General features: G+C 32.2%; 1 protein-coding gene across 1 annotated transcript in view; it reads left to right on the top strand.

Annotated features, from left to right (window-relative positions):
• The first annotated feature begins 8,776 nt into the window (after nucleotides 1-8,776).
• LOC126880061 (doublesex- and mab-3-related transcription factor A2-like) overlaps nucleotides 8,777-22,366 on the top strand; it is a 64,633-nt gene continuing 51,043 nt past the window's right edge. The window contains exon 1 of the mRNA XM_050643716.1: nucleotides 8,777-8,879. The gene's annotated coding sequence lies outside the window, so the exon portion shown is untranslated. The remainder of the gene's footprint in view (nucleotides 8,880-22,366) is intronic.

Genomic DNA, 22,366 nt, shown 5'->3' with positions numbered 1-22,366 from the left:
CTAAGACTGATATTACAGGGAAAGATAAAAGGAGGAATGAGTATAGGCAGAAGGAGAGTGTCATGGTTGAAGAATTTAAGGGACTGGTTTAAATGAAGTTCTATAGAACTCATCAGAGCAGCGGTAAATAGAGTAAAGATAGTGATGATGATATCCAACCTCTGATTAGCCAGAAGTACTAACATGGCCACATGGCCTAATCAATCCCAGAATGATCTACAGAATTAAATAACAGACCAGCACTTAGTCCTAAAAAAGAAGATAACGAATTTGATTTATTTACCCTATTTAATAAGAAAGTTGATAATTTACAATCTTGGAAGTATGAAATTGAAAAATACTTAAATGAGCCTAGATCAGAAGATTCTGAGAATATACTTGCTTGATGGGGATGACACGAAAATGTCTACCCGTCATTATAGAAAATGGCCAAGGATTTTCTCAGAACGCCAGCAACATCTGTACCAGCGGAAAGGCTATTATCAAGGCGTTGACTCCATAAGATGTGTTATCTGCCTTAATGTATGGCTATCAATTCCGATTTAAAAATGTGCTAAATTTGTTATTTCAAATAAAATCTAGTTTGCAATTTTATTTTTAACAGGATTAGGTAAGTATCATTTATTATTTTTAATTTACATTTTTTCATAAATAAATACGCTTTAGAGTTTTCATTATTAGTCAAGAAATTTCAAGATTTCTTGTTTTCTTGACAAGAAATCTTGGTATTGACATACAATTTCTTGTCTTGTCTTGAAATCTAAAATTACTTCATGTCTTGATCTTGTCTTGAAATCAAGACAAAATCAAGACAAGATCTTGAAATTATCAAAAACCCCTAATCCGAGTGAGAGCGAAAAGTGTAAGAAAGAAAGATAAACCCGAAATAGACGCAATTCATGAGAGAACATATTCATAGGAGTATGGGATGTAAGAACCCTTTACAAAATTGGCAAATTGGAGTTAGTAAGCCAAGAATTTGATAAGTACAAGTTAGACATTGTTGGACTAAGCGAAATTTGATGGAATGGCTGTGGATTAATCCGAGTAAGAGACCAACAACATGAAATATTCTGGGAACACAAACGTAAATTACTAACAAGAAAAGAGGGTGGCTAGCAATAGCTCAAAAGGGAAGACATGCTCCAATAGAGTGGGAGCCAGTATCAGAAAAGATTATTTGACCGAAACTGAAAGCAATAAGTATACTAGAACAATACCATGGTATATTGGTTGAAAGACCAATAGAACAAAACCAATATGCATGTAGGCTAGGTGTAGGGCTTACAATAACGAGCCAAAATCTCAATACCGGTATTTGGTATTTAAAATTTCAAATACCAGGATCCCGGTATTAAAACCGGTATTATGAATAAAAAATATACAAGTTATATTTATACTATCCTCAGTTATTATATCGACTTGTTATTAAATAATATATGAAACCTATTAAATTTTGTTTTGAAAAGAGTAGATGTTGTTTATAACATTACATAGAGAGTAGGAATAGATAGATACAAAAAATGTGCAAATAGAAAAACTATATATTTGATTCTAGGATAAATTTTGCATATAATAGGATAGTACTTTTACTTACGATTTGCTATTTGTAAAGTAATTTAACTTTAAAATATATTAATACAAAAATTAACTTACTGTGACAAATATTTTATATGGATTACTCTGTACTTAGACCGCTATATATTTTCAATTATTATTGATAATTTAGAAAATGAGTGAGCCTAATTTATACACCACAATACACAAAAAAATGAAAAATAGATCTGAAAATGTAAAAAGAATTTTGATTAATAAATCTTACGGCTGTTCCGAATGGTAGTGAGTTCGAATCTCACCAGGGTCAGAAATTGTTTCATTTATTATAAATTAATAAATGAAAATAGTTTCTGTCCTTGTGGGACCGGTACTCACCGGAGGGACTGCAGACGTTCGGATACAAATAGCGTCTCTTTGCAAAGACAATGACGTCGACTTTGCAAAGTAACAAGACACTTACTCAACACACACATACACACACTACACATTACACCTGAGTTAGTGATAAATTATACAATTACGTGCCTAAAGGTTCTAGTTCTAAATCAAGGCCAGAATCAGAGAAAAAAAAATCTTACGGCCTAATTATAAAATAAAGTAGTCTAATTTTAAATATTTAAGAATTTTTATATAACTCATTTTATGTATTTGTATAGACGAAATTTAATAATTTGGTTGTAGAAGCTGATATAACCCTTCGCCTTAAATAAACACATTCACGCTTTTAGAAAGCGCTATACTTGACTTGTATGTATAATAAAAGTGTTTAATAAATATTTTTTACAATGTAATTGGTTGTTTATGTTCAAAAATAATTTCTTGTAATAGCAAAAAATATTTTAGAAGAAAGTTTATTGTGCATGAATTCACTTTTTATAAATTAAGCTAATACCGAAATACCGGTATCGAATACCGGACAAAAATCGTCCGGGTTCCCGGTATTCGGGATCCCGGTATTGTAAGCCCTAGCTAGGTGTATCAACAAAAACAGCACTGCACCATCTAGTACAGAGAGTGGAGTATGTTCTGGAAAACAAAGAGGTGATGTTGCGAGCCTTTCTTGACATAGGGGGAGCCTTTAACAACACCTCATTCGATGAAATCACAAAAGCCATCCGCCTGAAAGGAGTGGATGAAATAAGCTGCAAGTGGATAGAATGAATGCTTAAAAGCCGTGTGGTATATTCAACACTGATAGGCGAGGCCATGTCAGTACGGGTTGCCAGAGGATGCCCACAGGGAGGTGTATTATCTCAGTTAGGGTGGAATCGGATTGTGGACGGACTGATTAGAACGCTCAACAGGAAAATATATAATGTCCTGGGCCATGCAGATGATTTCATCATTCTGGCACAGGGCAAGTTCAATACAACGGTCAGGGATAATATGCAACAGACCCTGAACGTAGTATCAAAATGGCCAAGTGAGGTAGGATTTTCCGTAAGCCCTCACCAATCCAAAATAGTAGCCTTCACCAGAAGGAAAAAGTTAGAGAGAATAGGACACCTGTGAATCTCATGGGGATTTTCCTAAAGGTGAAGAGGGAGGTAAAATACATCGGAGTCATAATAGACTCAAGGCTTACCTGGAATCAACAACTAGAACCGATGGCCTGTTTAATGGTGACCTGAACCAATAACCAAAAGAGCGATGGCCTCTTTAATGGTGACCAGACGCACACATGGCAGAACATGGGGACTTAAACCGGACATAATGTATTGGATATACAACATGATGGTAAAGCCCACAATAACGTATGCAGCATTGGTCTAGTGGCCAAAGGTGCAGCAGGTAAATGCTATAGAGAAAATAGGCAATATACAAAGACTTGTCTGTCTCAGCATAACAGGTGCAATGAGAGGCACACCAACTGCAGCATTGGAAGTCTTACTAGACCTTCATACCTTACACATCATAGTGAAGGGCGAGGCAAGGATGGGGTTACATAGACTGCAGGGAAATCAAAGCAAAATTGTAGTGGGCAAAGGATACTGCAGCATCAAGGATATATGCGGGGATCCGATATGGGAGATGATAACAGTCCATTCAATCGCCAAATATAAAATGAAAATACCTTTCCACTCCAAGGAGGTATGGGGAGATCCTGGCAGACATCTGAAATATGAGGGACACACCTGGTATACAGATGGGTCCAAGACAGAAGATGGTTCATGAACAGGAGTAAATAGTGAGGATAAGAACTATAACGGTTCCATCCCACTAGAAGAATATATACCTCTATATTTCAGGCAGAGGTATAAGCAATCCTGCACTGTGCATGGATAAACAGATTGAAGACTTATACTAATAAGAGAATCAATATCTGTTCTGACAACCAAGCGGCCTTGAGGACTTTAAAGAACACAAGGATAACCTCAAGTCTTGTATGGGAATGCCGCGAAGAACTTGATACCCTGGCGGAACATAATGAGGTAAAACTCATTTGGATGCATGGACATCAAGAGATCACTGGCAATAAGAATGCTGACGAACTTGCCAGACGAGGATCAGCAGCAAGATACTTCGGTCCAGAACCGGCACTGGGAGTGCCCAAAAGCACAAGCAGAGACCGATTAAGAGGCTGGATACGAAGACAACACAAAGAATACTGGGAAGAAATTTCCACGCAAAAGAATGCGAAGAGATTTATACCTCAGACATGCGCGAATAGAGCTGAAGAACTGCTCAAAATGAACAGGAATCTGGGTCTGTTCAAACAGGCACTTTCCAGTAAAAGGACACCTACACACGATAGGACTATACAATGGAAATCTCAGTTGCAGACTATGCAATTAAGAGACCGAGACAGTCAGACATATATTGTGCGATTGCGAGGCTCTGGACCGCAAGAGACAAGCAATATACGGAGACTGCAGACCAAGTCCGAAAGTATATGGCACTAACCCAATGGACCTATACAGGCTAGTGAAGGGCACTACTATATTGGATTGGGTGTCATGAGAACCAATGGAAGAAAGCATAATAAGCCAAAAGGCTGCTGTGCAAACGGGGTGCATACACGGACGGCTTCCAGAAGAAAAAAAAATAACAATGACATAATAGTAGTAAATGCGTATGCTCCTACAAATAAAAACGATAAAAATTAAATGGAAAAATTTTACGAACAAACAACGTACAACGAGAACAATAATAAATATAGAAGAGATATGAAATAAATAATCGGAGAGAACACGGACAAGAACACGTGATGGGAAAGGAGGAACTGGGAGAGAAACGACAATGGGGACCGACTAATCGAATTCTGTGAACAAAATGAACTTGTAATAGGTGGAACTATCTTTAAAAATAAGCAGATACATAAGGAAACATGGAGATCACCAGAAGGGAGATACAAGAACCAAATAGACCACATAACAATCGAATATAAATAGAGAAGCTGGTTGCAAGATGTAAGGAGCTTAAGAGGTACTAATCTCAGACCACATGCCAGTCAGAGCAAAACTAAGAATGAAGTTAGCCAGATAAAAACCAAAAAATCAACAGAAAAAAAAAAAAAACAAATACAACGTTCGATGCCCACAACAACAAAGTATAAGGAATAAATTGACATTAATTGGCAATCAACCGAACTGTATCACAACAAAACTGGAAAGTCAGTCGAAGAAACATGGAAGCATTTTAAAGAAGTAATGATAAATGCACCAAAATACACAATCGAATTCATAAGAAGAGAAAATAAAAAATGGATAACTAAAAATACTCCACAACTGATAGAAGAAAGGAAAAATCAAAGAAGAAATCTACAAAAAGAAGGATTGGAAAGGAACTTAACAGCGGAAGAACACAAAATATACGAGGGAAAGAACAAGGAAACAGAATTAAAAAATGAGAAAACAGTAATAGATGAAAGGAATAATTCTAAGAAATATATGCCAAACATGAAATACTAAAAATCATAGAACACGAAGTAGAATCACAGGAGCTAGAAGTGAATATTGGAGAAATTACATGGGAAGAAATTTGAAAAACACTAAAACACTAAAACTGAATGGCAAAGCCGCAGAAATCGACAATATACCCATCGACCTAATAAAAGCAGATACTGAGCAATCAATATAAATGTTACATAAACTTTTGAACAAAATATGAATTGACTAAGAATTATCAAAGGAGAGGAAGAAGGGATTGATAATAAAAATACCCAAAAAAGGAGAACTGAGTAAATACAATTATATTACAATAGTAATAGTATAATAATTATATTATTATATTACAATACAAGCGCCTTATCCAAAGTATTGACCAAAATCATATGGGAAAGATTTAAACCGGAACTAGAAAAAAACTGAAAAGCAACCAAGCAGGCTTCTGTGCCAAACGCACTATTGACCTTATTTGCACCCTTAGAATTATCTTAATGTTGTTCTGAAGCTATTTCCTTGTGGCATTTTTTATAATAAACTATTTTTAATGGGAAATAAGCCACAACTTTACAAAAAAAAAAATGATTTTATTAAAATTGTGGCTTATTTCCCATTAAAAATAGTTTATAGAATTATCTTGGAACAAAGAAATAAATGGAACAAAGATGTATGTGTGAGTTTTATCAACTTTGAAAAGACTTTCGAACGTCTTAATGATCATGGTGTGATGACGGTGAGATGTGGAAAATCCTCAGATTATATGGGATGCGGGGATACCACTACTAAAAATCCTAAACTTTATTAAACTCTTCTACAAAAGATATAAGGCCAAACTAAAACATTCAGCTGAAGTGCTGAAGTAACAGAACTAGCCGTAGAAAGTGTAAAATATTAGAGTACAAAAACAGCAAAAAAAGAATACTGAAAAATATTTACAAATTTAGTCCTGTCGCCAGAAGGGGTACAACGGCCTCTTTTATTCAGATGGACTCAAGTTTTTTTATGTATTTTAACCCGTAGAACACGAATTTTTTGGCTAACAGTTGATCCGGATGTCGATAAGATTGTTATAAACAAAGAACTTGAGGAACTACATAGCAGCGATTTTTCGCAAAACAAAACATTTTTTTGTATTTTTTTGGTCATTGTAAGCAAAAAAATGTTTTTACAATTATTTTTCGTAGGATGCATAGTTTTCGACATAAACGCGGTTGAACTTTCAAGAAATCAAAAAATTGCAATTTTCGAACCCGAATAACTTTTGATTAAAAAATAAAATAGCAGTTTTGCTTACCGCATTTGAAAGTTCAAGTAAAATTCTATCGGTTTTGATTATTTTCATAGCTAAAAATTAATGTTTTTATTCTTAAACAAAGCTATAAACATATAGTGCTTGAATGATGTTTTCAATGCATTTTTCATTTAAAATCGAACGATTAGGCGCGCATACAGACAATTTCGTATGTAGATTACGTATAGTATTTTTAGTACAAAAGCAAGATTACGTAGGTCAAAATTTTTATGTATGAGCAATGTCAAAACATTAGAATGTGACTTTTCATCATGGCCACGTTTATGTCATTATTTGTCAGGGATATTTTTCTTTGTTTTTGTTTACTATAAAAATAATATCTATAATTATTTACCTATTCTAATTAATGATGTCAATTGGTTTTCATTACTTGCCGAAATATATTAATTAGCAACAATATTATCATAGTGTAGGTACAATCATTAAAATAGATTATTTCACAGCTCACAGCATAATTGACCGCAACCAGCAACACTGAACTGTCATTTGCGTTTGAATGTATGAGTAAGTAGTGTACGAATGTCTAAAATATTTTACTAAAATTATTATTTTTTGGAATATTGAACTTAAATAATTGCTTTAGAAAATTTATATTATTGATAATAATAAATGTTTTTGGTTATTTAATTAATATAATTCTAAAATTTTCAATGTAATCGCGATTGCGTTTTTTTTATTAAAATACCATGTGGACGCTTATACAAGATCGGGCAATTCCGTGTTGGTGTCGTATTTTAGCTGTGCTACACAAATTTCAATTCTAGAGTTAACATTAACAAATATTATTAACATTATTATTACATTATTTTCGTTAACATTAACAAATATTTTGGCATATGATTAATATATATCGGCAATTGATGAAATCCGATTGACATCATTAATTAGAATAAAGAATTATAGATATTATTTTTATAGTAAACAAAAACAAAGAAAAATATCTGACAATTTAATGACATTAACGTGGTCATGGTGAAAAGTCACATTCTAATGTTTTGACAGTGCTTTTACGTCAGAAATTTTGACCTACGTAATCTTGCTTTTGTAGTAAAAATACTATACATTAAAACGCATGCATTGGGCACGGGAAACACTATGTGTTTATAGCTTTGTTTAACAATAAAAAAATAATTTTTAGCAATGCAAATAATCAAAACCGATAGAATTTGACTTCAACTTTCCAATACAGTAAGCAGAATTGCTATTTTATTTCTTAATCGAAAGTTATTCGGGTTCAAAAATTGCAATTTTTCGATTTTTTGAAAGTTCAACCGCGTTTATCTCGAAAACTATGCATCCTACGAAAAAACTTGTAAGAACATTTTTTGCTTAGAATCACCCAAAGAATACAAAGAAATGTTTTGTTTTGCGAAAAATCGCTGGTATGTAGTTCCTTAAGTTCTTTGTTTATAACAATCTTATCGATATCCGGATCAACTGTTACCCAAAAAATTCGTGTTCTACGGGTCAATATACATAAAAAAACTTGCGTAAGTCCATCTGAATTAACGAGGCCGTTGTACCCCCCTTGGCGACAGGACTAATTACTTCAATTAGGTAATTAGATAAATTACTTATCTAGTAATATGTGCAACGCAGTAAAAAATAATATTTTATACTGTATTATCTTATTATTTATCTTATTTTATACTACTTTCATCAATTTCCTTTATTTTTAGCTCTCCGATACTAATAAGTTAAATTTGTGGTATATAATAAGAAAACACTAATATCCTAAATAAACAACACTTTTGACAATACTTGTCAATACATCTGTAAAACAACTACATTTTCTATCAAAACTACTGGGTAGTTCTCATAATTAAACACGAGTATCTATCTTCCTGAAAATGGGCGTGTTTTCAGCACACTCCAGCGTCCGATTGGTTTCAGGCGTGCCCTATGCAGGAATATGTACTCGCTCCTGAAATCTCACTGGCTGGAAGGAGGATGCTGTGCTGTATCATCCATGAAATCTCTGAAAAATCTTTACTGGGTATCATTATCGTCTTGTATTCTTTATACATGATTTGTTATATTCAGTTGGTGATACAGAATTGCGTACAATGGTGATGTTTAAGTTGGAGGTGTAGTTTTTGATTTTTAGTGGCGGAAATTGGAAAACAGTAAGTTTCTATTTTCTTTTTATAGTTTTTGATATTCTGTTACTGGAGGAATAACTATCCTAATATTATTAGATTGTATGATACCATATACTTATTATTAAATGTTATTTTATTACCTACACAGACGTTAGTTATAGTTGGTTCGCTAAACTCAGACACAACTGGCTAGTGATTTTAGTCGGTATTTTTTTGTGTTTGGCCAATTTTGCCAAAGTTGGCAAAATTACTAACTATTTAGTAATTATTAACTATTTATAATTTATTTTTTTGCCAATTTTACCAAATTGGCAAAATTACTTACTAAAATCACTAGCCAATTGTGTCTGAGTTTAAGAGCGAACAGAATATACCTCTTGAAACTGTTTAATTCTTAGTGTAAAAGTATCTTACCTGAAAAAAAAACATTAATCTAGTCTTCTATCACTTAAAATGTTTTTATATGCTGAAAAATTCATTTTTACATCAACATTGCAACATTGTTTATGGGTGCATATTTAAATTTTGTAATCATGTCCAGGGTTATTTCTACGTCCACGTCCGTATCAGTATAATAGTCCAGAGAAATAAGGTTTGTGTCGGGACACTTGAGCAGCCAGGTTGCAAATGGATTTTTTGGGTACTATGTATATACCTAATACATTATAAATACAAAAATGCCCGTCACAGTTCGGACGAGAAAGTTAGTTATTAACAAATAAGGGTCAAAAATGGCAGTTTTTTCGTTTAAATCGCTACAGGTACAGGTAAAAATAGGGTAATTATATATTATGTTATTTAGAGTATTCGTACTTTAGTAGATCAGCCAAATGACACTTTTTGAATTTTGATCCGATTATTTTTTGCTTCGGAAATTGCAATAAAAGACTAAAATTTCTAAAATAAAAAATGTGCTATAACTTTTGCTAAAATGGCCTTAAGACTTCTATATTGCACGAACAGTTGAGTCAAACAGTCCATATAATGCACAAAAATTTTTAAGACGATTCGTCAATTAGTTTAAATTTATTTTATTCAATTTGTTTATCGAAAAGAGCTATTTTTTCTCAATGTTATTTTCAGAAAATAATAATGACATAGCAATTCTGTGGAAACCACATTCAAGAAGAATAGTTATATTTTCAAAGTTTTGAAAAAAATCATTACAAAGTTGTTTTTATCACTTCGAAAAAAGTTTAGTAAAATATAGTCATTTTTGGATTATAAACAATTTGAATAGATTTGTTAATATTGACTATAGAGTAAATCTACTTTAGGATTTCAAAAGCTGGTATTTTTACACGAATTAAAAAAAAACTTTTTGCCTAGGTTAATTAGGCTCAAAGTTAGCCACTTTTATTATTTAATTCGCAGTTACTTCTATATACATCAAATTCTCCTGTAACAGTGTTAGTTACCTTACTACTCCGAAACGGCTTGGCCGATTTTTATGAAATTTTACACGTATATGCTATAGGACGGAGACGTTTTAATCTATTTTTTATACCCATAAGTTATAAGGGGGGCGGCCACCCTGACATTTTTTTTTATTTTTTTGGACAAAATTATACATCTTAATTTTATATGATGTAGAATCAAAAAATACATACAACCCTTAATTTTCACTCTTTTATCACCAACCCCTATTTGTTAATAGCCATCTATAGGTATATTTAAATATTCTCCCTTTCACAGTTTGACCAGTTATTCCAGGTACATAGCACATTTTACGAATTTGCGACTATTTTAAAATTAGGGATGAACGCTTTGACTTAAACGGTGGCAGTGCTGAGAAAGTTAATACCAAATTCTCCCAATATTTGAAGCACTTTCGAAGACAAGAAAAAACACGATTTAACTGATACTTAATGCATTTTAACATCCAACACCCTCATCTATTAGCTTTTCGCATTTCCGGACACTTTCCCTAAATTGCAAGAGTAACAGTATTCAATAGGTACTTTTTGCCATGTTTCCAAAACTGCTACGTCACTATATAGTTACGTATACCATTATGTCCAACAGTTACCTATCATAGTAAGTTCTGTATATTCCTCAAATATGTTCAATGCGATTGAATTCACAATGGTAAGAGCACATGGTCTTAGCACATTATGTCCAAATCTATTTATCATCTTGCCTTCTATAAATATTTTTGGTTTTTAATTGCTTTTGGATAACTGTAGTAATTCCGCCTTAACCCTCTAGCAGGCAAAACTGAAATAATAGAAATAGAAAGTTGGGAATTTTTCTCTAGACAATTATTGGTAAAAGAAACTAAAAAACGCAATAAAACAGGTAAAAAAGTGTATTGGCTCACTTTCTTGGTAAAAAAGGTGAAGCGTTCTTTAAAGAACACTTTCCGGATTAAGCAAAAAAAAGTTGGTTTCAGTAATAATATATTTTTTATTATATAGGCAAGCGTTCTTCAAAGAACGCTTCACTTTGTCAAACATTTTTTACAACTGTTTTTTTCTGTAATCAAACTAATAATCCCTTTCTAAAATAAAAAACAAAAATAAGTTCACTATTTTTTTTCCTTGAACCGGCAAGCGTTCTTCAAAGAACGCTTCACTTTATCAAACATTTTTTACAACTGTTTTTTTCTGTAATCAAACTAATAATTTTTATTGATAAAAGACATTTATGTTACTTACTAAAAAAAATCCCAAGTCGATTGGATATTCAGAATACAAATTATATTTGATACAACACATGGTCGTTTCGACAAATAATTATTATCGATGCGTCTACACTGACTTTTTGAACAGTATTGAAAGCAGCGTGCAAACCAAATTTTGGATTGGATTAATCTTTTCAGCAAATGTTAAACACCTGTTGACGGACGGAACGGCACAGGTTTAAACGATAATAATATTCAGGTATAGGTTTTTCAGATTTCCAAAGACGAGTTCTTTAAAGAACGCTTGCCGGTTAGAGGGTTAAAAGAATCCTGAGGAAATGAAATAGTTTCATTCGATAACCATCTTTTATTTTATGTGCTGTCCAGGAATTTGTTGGTTGCTTATTTAAAATTTCCGAAGGGCAATATCCAAAATTATAACAGATGGTTCACGTAAACTTGGTTCACGAAAACACAAGATCTGCTCCATCAAAATAACCATGTTTTCTACCCGCATGCAATATAATATGTCTCTTTCTCTCAGTATCGATGTTTTTTTTTTATAAATTATTGTCTTTATTTCAGCTTTAGCAAAATCCACGTTTTGTCCAAATAAACAAATGTAGCGTCTTTTTTTTAATTATCAGATATAGTTTCTTAGAATCTCGATTCTTTGGTGAACCACACTAGCTATTGTACGGTTTTACGCAAGGCTTTTCTATTTTGAACCTAAACCCAATCTGTTTGAAAACTCTCCAGAGATTTAGCTTTGAAATTTCGAATGTATTTTTGTCTTTTAATGTTTTCAATAGAGTCTCTACAGAAACATGTACATTCTTTTCACGTATTTTTACGTATGACATCTTTAATATTGTCTCGAATTATAAACTTACAACCCCTAGGAGGATCTTTAGTCTTTGGGTGCGGTCTTGGTTTATATTGTGCGACCTCTACCTCACTATTTACGGTTTTCTGTTGTTCAAAACTGACTTAATGTACGGATTTAACTTATGGCAAGAGCCTCCAGTAGCCTTTTCAGCAGTAAAATAAGCGTGCAAACTAAATATTTCTTGATTTATATCTAAAACACGTCTCGCCATTTTCGCTGTCAATAAAACTAACCTCTTAAACACAAAAGTAGATATGTACTAACATGACAAACTTATTAATGTACCATTAATTTGCAACTGGTTTGGGAGTATTGCTAAATGCTAAAGTACCTAAGGTATCAGTTTCTTCAAATGGTTGAAAACCTAAGTACAGTATACGAAAGATTCAATAACTATCTACGGTTATGTTATAATCTCTCAGAGGTCACTGCTTGGAAGCACATTTAATTCTAAGTAATAACTAATCTGTGGTAGCGATCACCAGTTCCTTGGTATAAAACTTATCTTTCCGTACAAATATGAAAAACAGACAGAAGAAGTGAAGCAATATGAAGAGGAAATTTCACATATAAGATACAACCTAAATAGTTTAGAACAAGAAAGTGTGAAAATTTTATACAAAAGAAGACTCGACCAAAAACTAAAAGATCTACAACACGCATCTATAGAAGAAAAATATACCTACTTGAAAGGGTATATATACTCGGCCGCAGAAGAAGTCTTAGGACAGATAGAAAAGAACACAAAAAACAAACCATATTGGTGGGACGAAGAAGTCGAATCAAAAATAGAAGAAAAGCGAAGAAAATACCAGAGAGACATGAGTACAAGAGATGTAGTAGACCAACAGACTATAAGGAAGCACAAGCAAACGTACGCAGAGTGATTAGTCAAAGGAAGAACGAAACATGGGAAAGCAGAAAAGCAGTTGTACACGAATCAATACATACATCGGAGGTAGGAAATCCACTGAGAGCTGGAAAATTCTTAGAAATCTACGCAAAGAGACAGGAAAAGAACTTGTAATTGCAATATCACCGAATGAGTGGAAGGAGTATTTCAGCGACCTACTGACAGAAAAAAGAAAGGAATTCGAAACATCGGAACCATCCCAGGACACAGTAGGGGTAACAGGATCTCCAATAAGGCTATCCACCAATGAAATTAAGAAAGTATGTACCGAACTAAAAAACGTTAAAGCACCAACACCTGGGGGGATTCCAGCCGAGTTGATAAAAAACGGAACTCCAAGACTTTACGAGCACATAAGGAAACTACTACAAAGATGCATCGACAACAAAGAAGTCCCACAAGAATGGAAGTTATCGTATATGTCAGCAATATACAAAAAAGGAGATCGAAAATAATCTGATAACTACAGGGGTATTTCCGTTACACCAACAATCAGCAAGATATACGGAAGGATCTTAAAAAACCAAATAGAAGACGAATACAAGGAAATGGAGGCAGAAGAACAAGCAGGATTTAGAGCCGGAAGATCTACAATTGACCACCTTTTTGCAATCACACAAGTCATGGAAAAGAAAACAGCGGTTAACTAAGAGATTCATTTCGTATATATTGATCTGAAAAAAGCATACGACAGTGTAACTTTGGTAAAGTTATGGGAGGCAATGAAGAATACAAATATAAACATAGAAATCATAAAAATAATTAAAATTTTTTATAACAACACGACCACGAGAATTAAACAAGGAAACAAACTCATCGAAGGATTTCTGACAAATAAAGGGCTCAAACAAGGATGCTGCCTCTCTCCAACACTTTTTAAAATATATTTAAAAGAAGCTCTTAAAAATTGGAAACGGAAATGCAGGAACATGAGACTCCCACTAAAAAATGACCATACACTATATACTCTTTGTTTCGCAGACGACCAAATACTAATAGCACAATACTACGATGATATCTGTTACATGACAAGAAAGCTAATAGAGGAATACAGGAAACGGGGACTAGAAATCAACATAAGAAAAACCAAATATAAGAATATCGGTGGAACGCAGCAGGACTTGATACTAGAAGGAGGAGAAACAATCAGTAAATGTAACGAATATAAATACCTGTGTATGAAAATCACGAATGATGGAACACTGTACGGAGCCATTAAAAAACGAAATACTCAGGGCAGTAAAGCAATTACGCTCCTAAACTCAGTACTCTGGGACGAGCAGATAAACAACCAAAACAAGAAAAAGGTCTATAACGCCGTAGTGAAAAGCATGATAACATACAGCTGCGAAGAATGGCCTATGAAGGAAAAAGCAAAACGAATGTTAGAGGTCACCGAAATGGATTTCTGGAGAAGAGCTGTAGGAAGATCAAGAAGAGAACATGTTACCAATGAACGAATACGAGAAATAATGAAGGTCACACATACAATAAATGACGAAATCAATGAAATACAACTACGATGGTTTGGTCACGTACAAAGAATGCACGAAGAGATTTCCAAAACAAATATAAAACTGGAAACCACAAGGTAGAAGAAGAAGAGGTAGGAAGGCCGAGAAAAAGTTGGCAGGAAGGAATAAACAAAGCCATGGATGAAAGAGGTCTGCAAGTAGATCAATGTGCGGACAGAGAGGAATGGCGAACGTGTACCGGAATCGGAGAACGTTGTAAACCGATAATATATATAGGTGTATATATATATATATATATATATATATGGATTCCGACTTTAGGAAGCCAAAAACGCTATATCGCACCGGTCATACGAAGCCCGACACCTCCTTACGAAGCCCGGATTCGGGCTTCGTAATTCTTTAATGTTATTTCCCCAAAAAACGTACTTTACACCATCTCTCGATATTTTAACCAAGCTCAGAACATGTGAATACGCTTGGGCTTCATATATATTCGGACAAATTTTAGAAATGTACCATAGGTAGCTCTGAAATCATGATTAACAATACGAAGCCCGGGCTGCTTATGCCTGGAATTATTATCAAAACATACACTCGTAGTTCATGGTATCTACCACCAGTTTGCGCTGCGAAAAAAAGTATATACTCTGTAGAAGTTCAGCAGCGTTAGGAAGCCCACATTGAGCTACCGATTATAAGAAGCCCTGAAGTTTGGCAACGTTTTTGCGTATTCCTCAAAGTACTATTAGCTTGTAAACATTTTTATTATTACCTGGCAATGCACATTTTTCGTATTTTTGGGTCGTTCATCGTCATTAATCTTGTGTACTAAGACTCCCGAGAACAGATTATGGTAATTCTTAGCATTACCTGTACACAGTAAGATACCGACAGAAAAAAGATTTAAAAATTGAATCGCAAAAGAATTATTTATTTTAATTGATACAATTAATACAAATTAATACTTTGTATTACTAATTTACTATTTTAGTTTGTAATAAGCCACAAAATTTGCTACCAAATAGGAAATTAATATGACAAATTAAATTATTGTTTTTTTTTTATTTAAAAAAGGTTAATGCCTCGACAACTAATGGCCATTGGCATGGTAGGTACGGTAATTTTTAACAGTTAGGTACCTAGTGTAATGTGTAGTGTGTGTGTGTGTTGAGTAAGTGTCTTGTTACTTTGCAAAGTTGACGTCATTGTCTTTGCAAAGAGACGCTAACTGTATCCGAACGTCTGCGGTCCCTCCGGTGAGTACCGATCCCACAAGGACAGAAACTATTTTCATTTATTAATTTATAATAAATGAAACATTTCTGACCCTGGTGAGATTCGAACTCACAACCATTCGGATTTTTCGATCCAAAGGTAGGCGCTCTTACCACTCAGTCAAGGACGGGGTTAAAGTTATTATTATTAAATATTACTTTATAAAATTAAAAATAGTCATTCTTATGAATTATGCGTATTATTCTGATTCTGATACGATGAATACTTGTTTGATGGGTCTGAGCCACACAATTGAGGGTTATGCCACTGTTTCATTCGTATTTTTAGTATTTGTCAAGGCAACAATACATTATGTAGTGCCATCTTGCCAAATATAGAGCTAGATTGTGTAGACCACTGTTGAACCATATATCCAATTTTTCTGCTTTTATTGATGTATTAATCTAAAAATGCTCAATTTGTGGACTGTGCCACTGTTGCTCTGAGCGCCTCATTTAATACAAATACAAAATATTTAATACAAATGCATATAGATTTTCCCTCCGGAAAAAATCAAACAATATAGATGTTTTTTAATTTCATTAAGGGGATGGGTACGTAGTTTCTGCTGAAATGCTACTCAAATGGAATTAATTTTTTTTTTCGAATTCTGAGAAAACTAATAATTATTTTTGAAAATTTTAAACTCAGAATAAGATATTACGTTATTAGCGAGGGCCGAAAGTCCCTGAGAACTTCTATAATGTTTATTTTAATAAGTTACAGTGCTAAAAAACTAAAAGAAAATTTAGTGTGACTTTTAATTTCAAAATATCTCATTCAAAATAAACTTTTTATTTATTGTAAGAGACTTTCGGCCCTCGGTAATAATTTAGTCTTTCATTTTGCGTTTAAATTTTTCAAAAATATTTATTGTTTTTTTTTCAGGATTTGAAAAAAAATGAACACAATGTCCGTGGTAATATTTTCCAAATCTTTGTCAGTAGTAAATAGAATATTGCCAGCATATTGTCAGTCAGACAGTGACAATTTTAAATATTTGACCTGGCATTGGGAATATTTTCAGTTGTTGATTAAATAATATTGATAATGTGTTTAATAAATAATTGATTTAAGACGTGAACTTAATAAAAAGTTATTTATTGTTTATTATTTATGGAAGATCCAAAGCAGAGAATACACCAGGATATATTCAGTGATCCAAGTATTGTGTTGTTACAGATGTTCAAAATTGTAAGCGTTTCATAGTAACAATATAAGTATTAAAAAATCACTTTATCACTTTTCCTCTTTTCTCGATTGATTATTAGCTTTTGTTGTACAGTAGATAAATTATTACTGAATACATAAGTAGTGAAAAAATTATCAGTAGTAATTGCACAAGAGCTCTGAAATTATCGAATTTTTCCCGAGTGACACTTTGACAGTATTAATTTCACGACCCGAAGGGGAGTGAAATTACGTCAAGTGGCACGAGGGAAAAAATTCGATAATAATTTCAGAGATCGAGCTGCAATTTGCTGCGATTATTTCATGAATAAAACTGTTTAAAACCAAAATTTTATTGTAATTTATTTATGTAAGTACAAATTAGTACAATTAAACACACAGTTGTTATAAATATTTGACGATTGAAAGTCATCACTTTTATAAGTTTTAAAACAGTAATTGTCATTAATGTCACTGAATGTATTTTTTCACAGCAACGAAGGGCATCTGACGTAATATACTTGACGATGGGATATTATCAAAAATGATCAATTTAATTTGTATTTCTGTAGCTTTCTATTGGTCGGAAATATGAAATAATCATATTAATTAACTGAATTAACAATTAAGGCAATTAATTATACTAGTAAAAGTTATCCAAGAACATTCAAAAGCCATCTTTACAGTTAATGATGAAATTGTCAAGTAAAGTTTACATATCCATACCAGTGACAATTTTACTACACGTAATTTGCCGTGTAGGGCAGACAGAAAAAGTAGGGATAGCCTTAAAATATTTGCGAATTATGTACCGATGGCCCTAAGAAATGTTTAATAAACAACATATTAAAAAGTTCTACTCTAGAAGTGGGCACTTAATTTTTTATTAAACAAATGAACTGCGAAATTAGATGTTTCTTTAAATAACCCCGAAAATATAAATTTTAGAAAAAAACTGACTTGACTATTGAAAAATTCAGACTATTGAAAAAAACCTAAATATAAGATTAAAATTTTTATAAAATTAAATCTGTAGCTTCTATAATTTTTTATTTATAACGCTAAAGTCACCCTTCTCACAAACATTGGCGCACTGTAAACTAGCGAAGTGCACGGCTGAGTTATTTCAGTGTATTTCTCTAATTAATGGATCAAAAAAAATTTTTCAAATTGGACAAGAAAGAAGAAAATTAAGAGAAGGAATAAGAAAGGATAGCTTAATTGGAAAGAAGAACAATTAAGCTATCTTATGGTTATAATAAAAAGAAATAAAATGTATGGGCATAAGTACGGTGTGGGCTGAATTTTGTTTAAACATTATTTAAAAATGTGTAACTAATAAAATTTTTCTTATAAAGCTCTCAAATTTGCACAACTTACCTTTCAAACATCTTACTAAACAATGTTTCATTCAAAAAAATGCCAAAAATTTAATTCAAATGATATGACGCAAAAATGCAATTTTTGAAAACTTTTACGTAAGTTTTAAGTAAAAACGTAGTTTACAGAATTACCAGCACTTTAAAACGGTATTACTCAAGTTTGAAAAGATTTTTTAAAATTTTATAGGTGATTTTTTAAAGCATTTGATGTATTTTTTAAAATTTACTCAATAATTTTATTTTAGAAATGAAACTATGAAACTATGAATGAAACTATTCCTTTTTGACAAAAATTAAGAAAGATAACAAAAATGTACCTAATACAAAAACCGAAAATTACCAACTAAAAAATTGTTTATAAAAAGTGATCAAAAATGTTTTCTCTAAAACTTACCTAAAATAAATTTAATAATAAGCTTGAACAATAATAAATTTTCAACAAAAATATGTTTAGCTCTTAAACATTATGTCTGCGTAACTTCGAACCTATTAATAACTTTTTTATTACCAGTTTTACGAAAAAAGTTATTCTTGATAAAACTTGATATCTGATGATTGGGTTTTAGATTTTAGACTATGCAGAGCAATTTATGAAGAATAAACTTTTTTTCGTAAAATTTGTAATAAAAATGTTTCAAATATGGTTCGCAGGTTCTGGTACGCAGACATAGTGTAGAAGAGCTTCTTTATAAGCATTTTCAAATTGTAATGCCATATTCGGATTCAGCATAATCAAAAACAAAATAGAAACAAAATTCAACGATATTTTTAAAATTATTTTAAATTATATAATTTAATATGATTATTTGGAATTAAGAACTATATTCTGATATGCAATTTCATCCTTCTAATGGCAAAAAAAAAATTTGAAAGTTTTTCTAATCAACATTATTTTTAGTTGTTTATTTCAATTATGATACATATAGATATTTGTATAACAAGGGAGGAAAGTGCTTTTTTTCCTCCCGAGAATGAAGTTTACTGCCCGACGCGTAGCGGAGGGCAGTAATCATTCAAGGGAGGAAAAGGCACTTTACTCCCATGTTATACATATGGTTTTTCTACCTTCCTCAAATAACAAGTCATTTTTTCATGTTTACTTAATTTATTTATGTAACTAACCAACAAAATTTATTAGAACTAAAACTAATAAGTACGTACAATATAACTGTCAACTGTCAAATATAAGTCAAAATAAAAATGTAAACATTGTTAAATCAAAATAACAGCTTACAGTTTTTTACCATTCTGTGAAATACAGAGTGTTTTATAAATAAACGTTAAAATGTATACAAACTTACGTAATAGAAAATAGATATTGTACAGGGCGTCAAAAAGTTATATTTTTATGAATGAAATACCATGATGTCACTTTTACTTTTCTTCCCTAGGGAGGAAAAGTACAACTTTGCTCCCTACAATCAGGTCCGGAAAAGTATACTTTCGGTAGAGGTAGGTGGAAAACTCTTTTATTATTCATTTTACGAAAAACAGTTATTCTTTATAAAATGTTCTACAGGGTCTAAAACCTAAAATACAACCGTCTAATATCAAATTTTGTCAATTTTATACGAGGTATATAAAAAAAATATGAATTTTCCCAAGAGTACTTAAATAATATACCCTTATTTTTCACAATATTGAAAATTGTGCTTATGTAAAGTTGTTTAGAACTAAAAACCATCATTAACCCGCCAGTGGTCGCTATATGAGATTTTCTCTCACGGTTTCAGAAAATTGCACAGAATTTTTTTTCTGGGAAATTATAAGATCTGTAGTTCCTTCTAGTCTCCTAACTATCCTCCCTCGACAATCTAATAGAATCGTCCGCTTAGATAGTGACTCAGTTGACCTAATATCACCCAATTGTTGAGTCAGCGCGCTTCAAGTGAGACATTCTCTCATCAAGCGACCACCCGCGTTACGAACTGTACATAAAAATTAATTTTATTTTGGCACTTAAAACCTAAAATAATGTAAAAAAAATTGTAATTGTCATCAATCAATTTTTCCAGAGCATTCTTGTTATATTTGTGTGCTGTGCCGTAAATTATCAAGATACGGAGATTGATTAATATTGGTTTAATTCCGATTATTTCTTTTTATTTTATTATATTATTATCTATATTATGTTACATTCTTTTTTTCTTATTATTAGTTAATAAAAAAAGGTTAAAAACTGTTTTAAAAACTTTATTTTGTAAAAAAAGGTAAAATTTGGATATGTGAGAGAAAATCTCACGCGCGACCACTCGCGTAACAATCTACCTAGCGACCAATGCCGGGTCGCTAGGTTGGGAATTTTATTCGCGTTTCGACGCCCAAATCGGATGTCGTTGTCAAAATATAAAATATTACTAATATTTACTCGGTAATATTTTGTATTTTGACAAAGACATCCGATTTGGGCGTCGAAACGTTAATAAAATTATTTTTTCAATTTAATTGTGGCTTATTTCCCAATCAAAATAATTATAAAAATGCCACAAGAAAATAGCTTCAGAACAACACTAAAAACCATCTTCCAATATTCCATCCTTCTCATTGAAATATTCTGAACTATAAAGGTACTTTATTCTTGATCGAAATTTATCTTTTTTGACATACCTCGTATAAAATTAATCAAAATTGATATAAGATGGTTGTATTTAAGGTCTTTGGCCATGCAGAACTTTTTACAAAGGATAACTTTTTTTCGTATAATTAATAATAGACCAGTAAGGATATGTTTTTAGATGGAGGTGAGAGGTGGCATTCAGATTTTTGCGGATAAAGTTAGGTGATAACTTCGTTAATAATAATTGATTGATGCTCCGTCTCAAATATGCCCGGAACATTAATAAAAAAAATAAAATATTTAAAAATTTCAAAAAATTTCGTTTTTTTTTTCAAGTTTTTTTGCTTATAACTTTAAAACGATTCATTTTGGAACAAAGTCGTATAGGAATAAAACAAAGGTAATTAAATTTTCTATCAGATGCGATTGGTTAAAAATCTCTTAATTAATCACCCTTGCTGCAAAATAGCAATAAATATAAAATAAGGGGGCAAAACAAGCCTGTTCTTATTCAATTATTTTCCATCACTTAGGTTACACTTGGAACCTTCCTAATTCGCTTAGAAAATTTTTGTAATGTGCTAAAACCGTACACCAATTTTCATTAAAATTGACTTACTAGATTTTGAATAATAATTTTGCAATCTAAACTTTTTTTAAAAAATTAAAATTTTTTAAAATCTTGCACAACAAAAACTGGTATATACAAAGATTTGTCAATTTTTTTACATATAAAGAGGCACTCCACCTATCTAATGCACTTCACAGAATTAAAATCGGATTGTTTAAGCAGCCTCAGCAATGTTTTAAAATTATAAACAATTTTTTGGCTTATAAACAAATTAGTCCTGTGGCCAGGAGGGGGTGATGCGCGCTCCTTTATTTAGATGGACTTACCCAAGATTTTTATGTATTTTCTGACCCGTGGAACACGATTTTTTTGGGTAACAGTTGATCCGGATGTCAATAAAATTGTTATAAACAAAGAACTTGAGGAATTACATAACATCGATTTTTCGCAAAATAAAACATTTTTTTATATTTCTTGGGTAAGTCTAAGCAAAAAATGTTCTTACAAGTTTTTTCGTAGGATGCATAGTTTTCGAGATAAACGCAGTGGAACTTTCAAAAAATCGAAAAAGTGCAATTTTTGAACGCGAATAATTTTGATTAAAAAATAAAATAGCAATTCTGCTGACATAATTTGAAAGTTTAAATCAAATT

The sequence above is a fragment of the Diabrotica virgifera genome, chromosome 2 (assembly GCF_917563875.1).
Source record: "Diabrotica virgifera virgifera chromosome 2, PGI_DIABVI_V3a".
In the NCBI taxonomy this organism is placed as follows: Eukaryota; Metazoa; Arthropoda; class Insecta; order Coleoptera; family Chrysomelidae; genus Diabrotica; species Diabrotica virgifera.
The sequence above is the reverse complement of the archived record's forward strand: the minus strand, read 5'-3'. Positions and strand labels throughout refer to the sequence as shown.